Below are 11,971 nucleotides of genomic sequence, written 5' to 3'. Positions count from 1 at the left end.
CAACACATAGGGAAAAACAACTTTGAAAGACAGTAGAACTCTGTTCAGCCCAATGATAAAACACAAATGCAAAGGAATGATATGCGTCACTCACCTCCCTCCCGAATCAGAGGGGATGAACTTAGAATGCAGAAAGACACATGTCTTGTGTGATGAATTTGTTTTGCCAGACTATGTAACTATTTACAAGTGCGTTCTTTTTCTTTCTAAGTTTGCTCTGAATGTCAGAATAATTCTGTGTCCTTTTTTTTATTGATCCTATTTATAATTATTTTGTCCTGTTACTGTCCAAGTCTTGGTTCTTTGTCTCTAACCTTAGTTCAGAAATTTAGCTGGCTTGTAATGAGTTAAGTTTCAAAATCCACGTTCTCCTGCTAATCATTGTTCTATTCTTGCCTCAAGGAAATCTGGTAACCTTGAGGCATGTGGGCAGACACCAGGGAGTCTACTCTGGTATCTTTATGCCACCAAGCTATTTTTCAAGGATATCTGGTTTGCTAGCCAAAGACTTCTGGTCCATTAACATTAATCTTCCAGGTGGACTCAAACAATAAACATTTCTTAGTCACAGGAGGGAAGGAGGGGGTTGTTGCTAGCCCCTGACTTCCAATCTGCAAACAATCATATTGGCCCTGGGACCAATCATATTGATTTTTGCCATTTGTGATATTGAGTTCTTTTAATCTATCATAACTTGGTCCCTGCCTGCTAAACCCTGTTCTTTCTTCTGTACTTCCCAAAACTATAAAAGAGGGTTATCGCGTAGTGGATAGAGCACCGGCCCTGGATTCAGGAGTACCTGAGTTCAAATCCGGCCTCAGACACTTAACACTTACTAGCTGTGTGACCCTGAGCAAGTCACTTAACCCCAATTGCCTCACTAAAAAAAAGGGGGCTATCTCCCTCGTTTAGTGTCTTAGCTTTGCTGAGGAAGTTTAGATATTATTTACTGGTAAATTTGTGCTTTATTAATAAATGGATCACAATTGGAACTTCATCCCTCGGTTTACCTTAATTTTAGCTGGTACAGCCCGGGGGAGGGGCAAGTAGAGGTCGGAACAGATTAAAATGCTTATTAATAAGAGGCCTAGAATCAGGAAGACCTTGATTCAAATGTAGCCTCAGATAGTTACTAGCTGTGTGACCCTGGGCAAATCACTTAATTTTTTTTGCCTCAGTTCCCTCATCTGTAAAAGAGGGACAATAACAGCACCAAGGGAAAGGAATAAATAGTTATATAGTATCCACCATGTTCCAGGCACTGTGCTGAGCACTTCACAAACTTGTAAGGTAAGCACTATTATTTTTTTTAATTTAAATGGGGCAATGAGGGTTAAGTGACTTGCCCAGGGTCACACAGTTAGTGTCAAGTGTCTGAGCTCAGATGTGAACTCAGGTACTCCTGAATCTAGGTGGCCACTGAGCCACCTAGCTGCCCCCAGTAAGCACTATAATTATCCCCGTATTAAAACTTAAGGGGGGCAGCTAGGTGGTGCAGTGGATAAAGCACCAGCCCTGGATTCAGGAGGACCTGAGTTCAAATCCGGCCTCAGACACTTGGCACTTACTAGCTGTGTGACCCTGGGCAAGTCACTTAACCCCCATTGCCCCACAAAAACAAAACAAAAAAACTGAAGAGGAGGTTAGTTAGGTGGTACAATGGATGAGTTCTGGGCCTGGAGTTGGGAAGACTCATCTTTCTGATTTCAAATCTGGCCTCAGACACTTACTGGCTGTGTGACCCTCAGTTCCTCATGTGTAAAATGAACTGGAAAAGGAAATAGCAAACCACTCCAGTATCTTTGCCAGGAAAATCCCAAATGGGGTCACAAAAAGTCAGACACGACTGAAACAACTGAATAACAAGACTTTGAAGAGACTGAAGTTAAGAGACTTGCCCAGGGTCACACAGCTACTAGGTTTCTGAGCCTGGATTTGGGCTCAGATCTTCTTGACTCCAGGCCCAGCACTGTATCTACTCTATCATCTATCTCCCAAAGATGTTGAGAGATTTCTTCATCAGAAAACTGCCTGTTCATATCCTTTGACCATTTGTCAATTGGGGAATGACTCATATTAAAAAATCAAAATAATTTATAGTCCTACAAAAATACTCTAAATCCTTTTTTTTTCTTTTTAAGTGAGGCAATTGGGGTTAAGTGACTTGCCCAGGGTCACACAGCTAGTAAGTGTTAAGTGTCTGAGGCCGGATTTGAACTCAGGTACTCCTGACTCCAGGGTTGGTGCTCTATCCACTGCGCCACCTAGCTGCCCGTTTCTAAATCCTTATTGATTAGGAAAATGCAAATTAAAACAATGTTGAGATATCATTTTACACCTAACAAATTACACCTAACAGAAAATGACAAATATTGGAGGGGATGTGGAAAAATTGGCATACTAATTCACTGTCAGTGGAATTGTAAACTGATCCAACCATTTTGGAGAAAAATCTGGAATTATGTTCAAGAGTTATTAAACTGTGCTCACTTCGGCAGCACATATACTAAAATTGGAACGATACAGAGAAGATTAGCATGGCCCCTGCGCAAGATTGACACGTAAATTCGTGAAGCGTTCCATATTTTTAGATTCTGGGAGAGAGTAGTAAAAAGCAAAATACTTTCAAGGAAGGTGAAGATGTTCTGCATAAAGGCACAAGTATGAAATATTGAATTGCTTGATTTCATAGGGAGGGTTGAGGAGAGAGGGAGGAAGAAAATTTGGAACATAGAATTAGCTCAAAGACCTTAAACTCATCAGAGTTGGCTCACGGAGGGAATAACATTCACACCCAGTTGGGAGGAGTAATCTATTTAACCTTATAGGAAAGTATGAGGGGAAGAGGATAAGGAAGGAAGGGTGAAAAAAAAGGGAGTGCAGAGTAGGGGAGGGGACAGTCAGAAGTAAATAGTTTAAAAGAAGATAGAAAATAGGGTAAATATCATGGGAAGGGAATAGGATGGAGGGAAATAGTTATGATGACTTTGCTGGGCTAATATGAAGAAAATTCTTTGTCAAGTTTAAGGTACATTATTTAGGTTATGATGAACAGGATACTATTAGAAAAACCTGGAAAGACCTACATGAACTGAAGCAGAGTGAAATGCACCGCATACAAAATAACAGCAATAGTGTAAAATGAACTGCTGGGAAGCATGTGGTTATTTTCAGCAAGGCAATGGTCCAATATAACCCTGAAGGACTTATGAAAATGGCAACCCATCTACAGAGAAAGAAGTGATAGTATCTGAAAATAGATGGAAACACATTTTTTTTCTTTTCTTTTTTTTTTCTTTTTTGGTGAGGCAATTGGGGTTGGGTGGCTTGCCCGGGGTCATGCGGCTGGTGGGTGTTGGGTGTCTGGGGCCGGATTTGGGCTCGGGTGCTCCTGGTTCCAGGGCCGGTGCTCTGTCCACTGCGCCACCTAGCTGCCCTTGGAAACACATTTTTTAAAAAAATGTTTTTTCCCTTTGACAATTCCTCAGTCTGAAGTTTTGGGAGTTTTTTGACTGTTTTTTTCTCACAACCTAGCTAATGTGGGAATATTTTCCATGACTACTCATGTATAATTTATTTTGAAATGCTTGCGTTCTAGTGGGTGAGGATGGGAAGAGAAGTTGGAACAATTTTTTTTTAATTGATGTTAAAATTTGTTTTTACATATATTTTGGAAAATAAAATTCTATTAAAAAAAAAGAGTTATTAAACTACCTATACCCTTTGGTCCCAAAATAACACTACTTTGTCTATTACCAAAGATAATTAAGGGAAAAGGAAAAGAACCTATATGCTTCAAAAATGTTTGCAGCAGCGCTTTTGTTTTTTTTGGTGTGGCAGGGGGAAACAATGAGGGTTAAGTGACTTGCCCAGGGTCATACAGCTAGTAAGTGTCAAGTGTCTGAGGCCAGATTTGAACTCAGGTCCTCTTGACTCCAGGGCCAGTGCTCTATCCACTATGCCACCTAGCTGTCCCCAAGCAGTGCCCTTTGTGATGGCAAAGAAGTGGAAATTGCAGGGATGCCCATCAATTGGGGAATGGCTGAATAAGGTGTGGTAGATGATTGTGATAGAATATTACTGTGCTATAAGAAATGATGAGCTAAATTTTAGAAAAATATGGAAAGAATTGCATGAAATAATGAAGAGTGAAATGAGCAGAACCAAGAGAACAGTTTACAGTAACATCAATATTGTTTTAAGAATGACTTGAGGGAGCAGCTACGTGGCTCAGTGGATAAAGCACTGGCCCTGGATTCAGGAGGACGTGAGTTCAAAGCCAGCCTCAGACACTTGACACTTACTAGCTGTGTGACCCTGGGCAAGTCACTTAACCCCCATTGCCCTGCAAAAACCAAACAAAAACCAAAGAAAAAAACCCAACTTTGGGGGTGGCTAGGTGGCGCAGTGGATAAAGCACCAGCCCTGGATTCAGGAGTTCCTGAGTTTAAATCCGGCCTCAGACACTTGACACTTACTGGCTGTGTGACCCTGGGCAAGTCACTTAACCCCCATTGCCCCCCCCCCCAAAAAAAAGAATGACTTGAGGGGCAGCTAGGTGGCGCAGTGGATAGAGCACCAGCCCTGGAGTCAGGAGTACCTGGGTTTGAATCCGGCCTCAGACACTTAACACTTACTAGCTGTGTGACCCTGGGCAAGTCACTTAACCCCAATTTCCTCACTAAAAAAAAAAAAAGAATGACTTGAACAAATAAGTCATTTTGGCTATTACATATACCCAAATTAACTATAAAGGATATATGAAGAAAGATGCTATCTGAATCCAGAGAAAGAACTGATCAATACATATACAGAATAATTTTACATACACACATACATACATGCACCTATTTGTATTTAGCCATCTATATCTAATGGTAGCCATCTTTAGGTTGGGGGGAAGGGGAAGGGAAGAAAAAAAATGTACATGATAATTTTGTTGTATATTTGAAAGGAATAGCAAGTTGTAAATAGCAGATTTGCAGTTTTCATGTACAATCATCTTTTTTATTGTAATATTATGGAAATGCTTGTTTTATATTAAAATATATTAAAAATAAAATTTAATCATATATCAAACATGCACGCATGTATATATGTGCATTTATACACACATGCATATATGAATTGCATACATGTATGTATGTATAAATGCATGCATGCATATATATGTAAATATCTTGGATACCAAACTTTATCAGGGAAATTTGACAGAAATTTTTTTTCATATTTGACCACTTCCTTTCTTATCCTAGATGTGTTAATGTTGTCTTGTAAAAGCTCTTCAGTTTCAACTAATCGAAGTTATCTATTTTATCTTTTGTAATTAATTACCTCTCTCTCTTTGTTTAAGAATACATCTCTTAGGGGTGGCTAGATGGTGCAGTGGATAAAGCACCAGCCCTGGATTCAGGAGTACCTGAGTTCAAATCCAGCCTCAGACACTTGACACTTAGTAGCTGTGTGACCATGGGCAAGTCACTTAAACCCCATTGCCCTGCAAAAAGACCAAAAAAAAAAAAAAAGAATATATCTCTTACCTATAATTGTGAGAGGTATATGGTCTGTTTCTTTTCTAATTTTTAAAAATAGTATGATCTTTAATACTAAGGTCACATATTCATTTGGAATGTATTGTGGAATGTGGTCTTCTAAGCCAATTTCTGCCAGACTGCTTTCCTTTTTTCCTAGAAATTTTTATGAAATAGGGAGTTCCCCCTTAGGTAATTTATGCTTTCACTTTATAAAAAACTGGGTTATTGAGTTCTTTTGTTTTTGAATCTTTCTCATCTAGTCTATTCCATTAATCTATCTTTCTATTCTTTAAACGGTAGCGGATGATTTTGATAACTGTTGCTTTATGATATAGTTTGAGGTCTACAAGTACTAGTGCCCCTTCCTCCTTACTTCTTTTCATCCTTTTCTTTGATATTCTATATCTTTTCTTTTTCCAAATGAATTTTTTTTGGGGGTGGGGCAATGATGGTTAAGTCACTTGCCCATGGTCACACAGCTATAAGTGACAAGTGTCTGAGGCTGGATTTGAGTTCAAGTCCTTCTGAATCCCAGGGCCGGTGCTTTATCCATTGCACCACCTAGCTGCCCCTCCAAATGAATTTTCTTATCATTTTATCAAGTTCCACAAAGTATTCCCTTGGTAATTTGACTGGTATAGAATTAAAAGTTTGAATTAGTTTTGGTAGTATTGTCATTTTTATTATATTGGAACAACCTAGCCATGAGCACTGAATATTCTTTCAGTGATTTAGGTTGTGCTTTATATCTTTAAGAAGCACTTTGTAATTCAATCTATACAAATCTTTTGTGTTCTTTGGGAGGTTGATCCACAAATATCTTATGCATTTTGTAGTTATTTGAAATAAGATTTTCCTTTTTATGTTTTGTTATCATTATGGATAAATTATGTTGATTTTTGAGGATTTATTTTGTAGCCTGCAACTTTGCTGAGGTTATTGTCTCAATTAGTATCTTTGTTGATTCCCTATCTTTAGTCTTTTAATTCCTTTCTCATTGCTATTGTTAGTATCTCAAGAACTGTATCAAATAATAGTGGGAAGGGTGGGCATTCTTGCTTCACTCTCTTATTTATTGGAAGAGGTATTAGTGGATCCACATTGCATATGATGCTTGTTTTTGGTTTTGGATAGATGCCTTTCATTATATTAAAAATAGTCCTCTTATGCCTATAGTTTGTAGATTTTTTCAGCAGGAAAATGTTGTACATTGTCAAAGGCTTTTTCTGCATATATTGAGATGAGCATGTGTTTTTGGAAGCATTCATTGTTTTTTTCCCCTGGGGCAATGAGGGTTAAGTGACCTGCCCAGAGTCTCACAGCTAGTAAGACTCAAGTGTCTGAAGCCGGATTTGAACTCAGGTCCTCCTGAATCCAGGGCCAGTGCTTTATCTACTGTGCCATCTATCTGCCCCAGCATTGGTTTTTAATATGATTATGTAAAAAACAATTTATTATTAATAGCTATATCTAACATGGAAAATTATATAATTGGATTTATGAAAAATTATAACTATATGAAAAATGATAAGTTTTGGAAAATTATAATTGGGCCGTAAATCCCTTCATGGTTGCCATTCAAATGTGAGAATATTTTAAATGACTAGGGCTAATTTGGGGGGACTAATTTGATTGGGGTACTAATTCTGGGACTGTTGACTATTTGGCTATCTGACTGCTATTAATTTAGTATGGGCCGTTTCTAAAGTTCCACCACACTGCTCCACTCCCAATTGATAAGCAAAATATTAAGAAGCCTCTCAACTAAATAATCAAAGCAGAGTTTATTTATGAGATACTATTTAAAATTAAGAATACAGGGAAATAAAATATACAACCTGACTGCATTGCGGTGTGTCTCTTTCCACTGCATCTCTTTCCCACCTGCTGTGCTTCAAACTTTTTGAATACAATAAGGGCCTTAGCCGCCTCCAGCCTCAGGGCACGTTATACTTTATTCTAACTCTGAGCCCCTTTCACTTTGTAAATCCCCCTGCTTCTAACTTTCCTCTCCTTACTGCCACTGCTGAACCCCTGTGTTTCTCTCTCACTGACCTTCTGTCTGTCTGCTCCGTCCGTCTGCCCTCTGTTGCCTTTGCTGCCCATCTAATCTTGTCCGCCAGCCTTTCCTCCTTGCTCCTAGTCCTGCGTTACTGTTCATCTCGTCCCCCGTCTCCTTGTCCGAATCTCTTCTCAGCCTCTCTCGTCCGTCCTTGTCCGCCTGAACCGCTCCGTCCTTGTCTGCTCCCATCTGTCAGAACCTCTCTAATCTCCTCAGCCCCCTTCAAGTCTAACTCCCAGGTCTATATATACCTTTTCTTCTCTGCACTCAAATCTCGGGGCTTCCTGTGCCCCCACAGACCAAGCTAATCCGCCAGCCAGAGCTGTGGGTGGTGGGGGGTAGGGGGCGGTGCGCTCCAGCTTCACATGCCTCAGCACAGGCTATGCCAGAGTCCAGCATCTCTCAGATACCTCCGCTCAGGTCAGAGGGAGCTGGGGGCTTCTTTCCCCCAGCTGTCTGTGTCTTACACAGCCCACAGGGCTTTCTGGCTCAACTGAAACAGAGGGGGGAGGGCCACCAGCCCCTCCCACACAGAAGAGACCCTGAGAGTCTAAGGCTTTCTAATCTCAGCCTAAAGGTAGGATCCCCAAATCAAAATAAATTTCCACAATTAATTGGATTGATTGTTTTCCTAATGTTGAATCATCCCTGGCATAAGTCCCTCTTGATCATAATGAATGATTTCTTAAATACATCGATGTAGTCTGTTTGATAGGATAATTTGGGGATTTTCTATTTCTGAAGATATTCCTCTACTTCTTTTATGTTCTCAGTTTTGTTAGTATATAACTGTGTATAATGTGTTCTGATTATTCTTTGTATTTCTTTCTGGTTTTGCTGTGATTTTACATTACTCATTTACTATTTTATCCATTAGATTTTCTGCTCTCTTTTTTTAAATCAGATTAGCTAAGGGCTTATTAATTTTACTAGTCTTTTCAAAAAACCAGGTTTTAATTTTATTTATAATTTCTATGAGTTTTTTGTTTCCAATCTATCAATTTCCTCCCTAATTTTTAACATTTCTTCTTTTGTGCTAATTGTAGGTTTATTTTGGGGGTTTCTAATTTTGTAAAATGAATATTTCAGGTTCTTAAGTCTCTAGTTTTCTATTTATGAATTTGGATATTAACACATTTGGAGTGTGTAAGTTTATTTCTGATACCATATTGTTTCATTGTCTATAGTTCCTTTCAGTAAAATATAGGGGTTTTTTGTTTGTTTGTTTGTTTGTTTTTGTTTTGGCCAGGCAATGAGAGTTAAGTGACTTGCCCAGGGTCACACAGCTAGTAAGTGTCAAGTGTCTGAGGCTGGATTTGGACTCAGGTCCTCCTGACTCCAGGGCCAATGCTCTATCCACTGTGCCACCTAGTTTCCCCTAAAATATAGTTTTATTGCTTATCTCTTTTTATTTTTTGAATATTTTTTATGTCTTATATCATGATGGGAACTCCTGCTTTTTTGGATTCACTTGATACATAATAAATTTTTTCCCATCCCCATAGTTTTATTTTGTGTATGTTTCAGTTTTTAAGATATCTTTCTTGTAGGCAACAGATAGTAGGGTTTTGTTTTCTTATCCAATATGTCACCCTTTTTTACTTTATTGGATTGTTTAGTCCACTCACATTTAAAACTATAAGCATTCGGGGGACAGCTAGGTGGTGCAGTGGATAAAGCACCCGTCCTGGATTCAGGAGGACCTGAGTTCAAATCTGGCCTCAGACACTTGACAATTCCTAGCTGTGTGACCCTGGGCAAGTCACTTAACCCCAATTGCCTCCCCAAAAAACCCAAAACAAAACGAAACAAAAGAAAAAAACTCTATAAGCATTCAGTATATATTTTTCTCATCTGCCTCTAAATTTGTTCTTGTTTCATGATTCCCTTCCTCCCTCTTCTGCTATAAACACAGTATTATGTTTATGTTTTTCAGCAACTTCAAAATTTTTTTAAAGCGGCCCTGTTCCTACTGGCTCCCTTCACTGCATCCCTGATTGCCTCTTCTTGTTTTTTACGACTTTCACGTGTGTCATTTTAAATTAAAAGTGTGGTCACCTTATTCCTGTCCCAAGAGTAGGGAAAGCTAGCTAGGGTTTATTTATAAACTAGAAACTTTAGCATCAGTTTTTGGGCATTAAGCATTTATTATAAAAAAAAAAAAGAGAGAGAACACCTGGGTCAAAAAGTTAAGAAAAGGCCTATTTAGTCTAGCATTCCAGCCTCGCCTGGTTCTTCTTCAGTTTCTCCACCACCAGCCTATTCAAGAGACAAACTGAGCATGCTCTGTGTCCCAAGGAGAGGCAGTCCTTCCACACTGCTTCAAGCTAATTGGCTAGTATCACCCAAATCCATTGGTTCACTGGACTTGAGGGTGGTCCTGTGTTGAGGTCAAAGTCCACAGTCTCTGAGAACACACCCTCCTGAGGACCAGGCAGTTGTGGCTTCAATTGAATTAATTTTAAGTGAGTTAATCAGCAAATTCAATCACTCTCAGTCAATCCAATCAGTCCAAATTAATCCCCTCAAGCTGGGGCCTTTGGGCATTGTCAAAACCCATTATTTTCTTACACACTTTAGGGCTTTGTTTATTGATTCCTTTTTCCCTCCTGCATTTACCTGGTTATATATTTCTTCTCCCTCCTTTTTCCTCTTAGTTAGTAAGGTAGATTCCCTCTACCTGTCCTACCCTTCAGCTAGTCTTGTTCGTTAGTTTTTAAAATTTCATTTTTTGTGCTCCTTTCCAGTTTCTATCACTCCTTTCATTGTCTATCTTTTCTTTCTTTTTACTCTAGTCCTCATTCTCTGATTCATGACCCCTATAATTATATGGTTTCTTTCTCTTCTCTGTATTCTTCAAACAATCAAAGCTTTCAAAATGGGGGCAGCTAGGTGGCTCAGTGGATAAAGCACTGGCCCTGGATTCAGGAGTACCTGAGTTCAAATCTGGCCTCAGAAACTTGACACTTACTGTGTGACCCTGGGCAAGTCACTTAACCCCCATTGCCCTACAAAAAAACAAAAACAAAAACAAAACCCCAAAGCTTTCAAAGTATCCATTCTAGGCACTTTCTACCTCTGCTTTGTAGGGCTCACCCCAGGAATCTCCTTATTCCTTGAACCTCACTCTCAGAACAATGCCAATTATATCAGGTGTCAGAGAGGACACTGTCCCATGGTAGGGTCCTTTCCCCATCACTGATACATAGTCTCTCTTGTTGATCTTTCTTTTTTTTTTAATTATAGTTTCCTTGGAATCTCCCTGTGTTCATGCTCTCCCATTCCTCCTGGTGCCAGTTGCCCCCAGGGGTTCCAACTTCCCCCGATCCCAGGACAAGTAGACTTTCTGCCCAACCCTAGTCCACTGTAAGGTCCTCATCTAAACCCCATAGGAGCATTCATTAGTAGAACCTTCTTCCACCTCCAAAATAAGCCTTCCCTTCTTCCCACACCCCTTTTAATACTCTCCCCCTTTTCCTACCATCTCCCCTACATGTTATTAGTATTGAAAAATGAAACATTTTCCAGCTGCTGACAGCAGAAACCGAGGCAAACTGTCATGGGGGTAATTGGTGATGGTATGGGTCCTTTGGGGGTACTCTTTAAAGAATTACAACCTCTGGCAAAGAATTGGAAATGCCCATCAATTGGGGAATGGTTGAACAAATTGTGGTCTATGAATGTACTGGAATACTATTGTGCTGTAAGAAATGATGAGCAGGCAGATTTCAGAAAAACCTGGACTTAAGTGGACTGATACTGAATGAAGTGAGCAGAACCAGGAGAACATTATACACAGCAACTGCAACATTGTGTGATGATCAACTGTGATAGGCTTGGCTCTTCTCAGCAGTGCAATGATCCAAGACAATTCCAAAGAATTCATGATGGAAAATGTTCTCCACATCCAAAAAAAATAACAGTGGATTCTGAATGCAGATTGAATCACACCGTTTCTACTTTTTTTTCTTTTTTGAGTTTTTTCCCTTATGTTCTGATTCTTCTCTCACAACATGACTAATGTAGAAATATGTTTAATGTGATTGTACATATATAACCTAAATGAATCTTTGACAAAAGAAACTATATATACATATACACATATACACATATATGTATACATACACATATATACATACCTACATATATATATATATATATATATATATATATATATATATATATATATATATATAAAACTGTTCCTGAGTTAATTATAGATGCTACTTAACTCTAAATAGAAACTACTTAATGTAGGTGGACCCTTTTACATAATAACATAAAGTCCAGGGAGTAAGGTGGGGAAGGTCCATAAGTCTATCAAGAGTCTGGAATTGACAAAGACCCGTCAGCCCCAGGCAATTCACCTGCCTGG

At 39.2% G+C, this 11,971-nt stretch overlaps 1 non-coding gene across 1 annotated transcript; it reads left to right on the top strand.

Annotated features, from left to right (window-relative positions):
• The first annotated feature begins 2,482 nt into the window (after positions 1-2,482).
• Positions 2,483-2,589, top strand: LOC122737459. Its single transcript, XR_006354293.1, has one exon. It is a non-coding gene; the product is annotated as a U6 spliceosomal RNA (small nuclear RNA).
• The last annotated feature ends 9,382 nt before the right edge of the window (positions 2,590-11,971 follow it).

Source organism: Dromiciops gliroides, chromosome 1 (assembly GCF_019393635.1).
Source record: "Dromiciops gliroides isolate mDroGli1 chromosome 1, mDroGli1.pri, whole genome shotgun sequence".
Taxonomy (NCBI): domain Eukaryota; kingdom Metazoa; phylum Chordata; class Mammalia; order Microbiotheria; family Microbiotheriidae; genus Dromiciops; species Dromiciops gliroides.
This window is presented reverse-complemented; position numbering and strand designations above follow the sequence as displayed.